The following is a 2,500-nucleotide window of genomic DNA, read 5'->3' on the forward strand; positions in this document are numbered from 1 at the left end:
TTGGCGGCGATGTCTCTCTTGTGGCTCACGGGGCTGTTAGGGTGGCACAGAAATCCCTCGGAATGGGAAAACGGGTCATTTTCGTGTCGCCACATTGCATGCGAACCGCATGAAACTTCCAGAGGCATTTGCAGCAGAAATGCATGTGCAGTCAAAAAATTGAATATTTTTCACGGATAGACCCCGTGAAACGCTAGAAATTGGCGGGGATGTGTCTCTTGTGGCTCACGGGGCTGTTAGGGTGGCACAGAAATCCCTCGGAATGGGAAAAAACGGGTCATTTTCGTGTCGCCACATTGCATGCGAACCGCATGAAACTTCCAGAGGCATTTGCAGCAGGAATGCATGTGCACTCAAAAAATGTGATATTTTTCACGGAGAGACCCCGTGAAACGCTAGAAGTGGGCGGGGATGTCTCTCTTGTGGCTCACGGGGCTGTTAGGGTGGCACAGAAATCCCTCGGAATGGGAAAACGGGTCATTTTCGTGTCGCCACATTGCATACGAACCGCATGAAACTTCCAGAGGCATTTGCAGCAGGAATGCATGTGCACTCAAAAAAGTGAATATTTCTCACGGATAGACCCCGTGATACGCTAGAAATTGGCGGGGATGTCTCTCTTGTGGCTCACGGGGCTGTTAGGGTGGCACAGAAATCCCTCGGAATGGGAAAACGGGTCATTTTCGTGTCGCCACATTGCATGCGAACCGCATGCAACTTCCAGAGGCATTTGCAGCAGAAATGCATGTGCAGTCAAAAAAAAATTGATATTTTTCACGGATAGACCCCGTGAAACGCTAGAAATTGGCGGGGATGTGTCTCTTGTGGCTCACGGGGCTGTTCGGGTCGCACAGAAATCCCTGGGAATGGGAAAACGGGTCATTTTCGTGTTGCCACATTGCGTACGAACCGCATGAAACTTCCAGAGGCATTTGCAGCAGGAATGCATGTGCACTCAAAAACTTCTATATGTTTCACGGATAGACCCCGTGAAACGCTAGAAATTGGCGGGGATGTGTCTCTTGTGGCTCACGGGGCTGTTAGGGTGGCACAGAACTCCCTCGGAATGGGAAAAGGGGTCATTTTCGTGTTGCCACATTGCATAGGAACGCCATGAAACTTCCAGAGGCATTTGCAGCAGAAAGGCACGTGCACTCAAAAATTTTAATATTTTTCACGCATAGACCCCGTCAAACGCTAGAAGTTGGCGGGGATGTCTCTCTTGTGGCTCACGGGGCTGTTAGGGTCGCACAGAAATGCCTCGGAATGGGAAAACGGGTCATTTTTGTGTGGCCACATTGCATAGGAACGGCATGAAACTTCCAGAGGCATTTGCAGCAGGAATGCATGTGCACTCAAAAACGTCTATATTTTTCACGGATAGACCCCGTGAAACGCTATAAATTGGCGGGGATGTCTCTCTTGTGGCTCACGGGCGCTGTTAGTTAGGGTCGCACAGAAATCCCTCGGAATGGGAAAAGGGGTCATTTTCGTGTTGCCACATTGCGTACGAACGGCATGAAACTTCCAGAGGCATCTGCAGCAGAAATGCATGTGCACTCAAAAACGTCTATATTTTTCACGGATAGACCCCGTGAAACGCTAGAAATTGGCGGGGATGTGTCTCTTGTGGCTCACGGGGCTGTTAGGGTCGCACAGAAATCCCTCGGAATGGGAAAACGGGTCATTTTCGTGTTGCCACAATTGGCATACGAACGGCATGAAACTTCCAGAGGCATTTGCAGCAGAAATGCATGTGCACTCAAAAACGTGAATATTTTTTCACGGATAGACCCCGTCAAACGCTCGAATTTGGCGGGGATGTTTCTCTTGTGGGTCACGGGGCTGTTCGGCTCGCACAGAACTCCCTTGGTCCACCTGATTCGTGCATACAGGCAGCAACTAAAACTCTGTAAACCTGCTGTGAGGACATCTAAACAGTGGACCAGTGAGGCTGTGGAAGATTTGCGGGCGTGCTTAGACTGTACTGACTGGGATATGTTCACGACTGCTACCAATAGTCTGGATGAACTCACAGAGGCTGTGTACATCAGCTTCTGTGAGGACTGCTGTATCCCAACACGTACCAGGGTGAACTTTAACAACAACAAGCCCTGGTTCTCAGCAAAGCTCAAAAGGTTGAGGTTGGAGAAGGAGGAAGCGTTTAGGAGTGGGGATAGAGACAGATTCAAGGAGTCGAAGAACAGGTTTAGCAAAGCGGTGAGAGAGGCTAAACGACTGTACTCAGAGACACTAAAACACCAGTTCTCTACTAACGACGCTGCTTCTGTCTGCCAAAGGGCTCAGGCACATCACCAACTACAAACCCAGAGCGCCCCACACCACTAACGACTCCCGCCTAGCCAACGACCTGAACGAGTTCTACCGTAGATTTGAAAGACAATTGGACTGTCCTGAACCACCCCTTCCCACCCAAGAGGCCCCATCCCCCACCCATACTACAGAAACGACTCTCTCCTTTCAGGAGGGAGAAGTTAAT

This window comes from Petromyzon marinus, unplaced genomic scaffold, assembly GCF_048934315.1.
Source record: "Petromyzon marinus isolate PM22_M1 ecotype Great Lakes invasive population unplaced genomic scaffold, UKy_Petmar_22M1.pri1.0 PM_G_Scaffold_38, whole genome shotgun sequence".
NCBI lineage: Eukaryota > Metazoa > Chordata > Hyperoartia > Petromyzontiformes > Petromyzontidae > Petromyzon > Petromyzon marinus.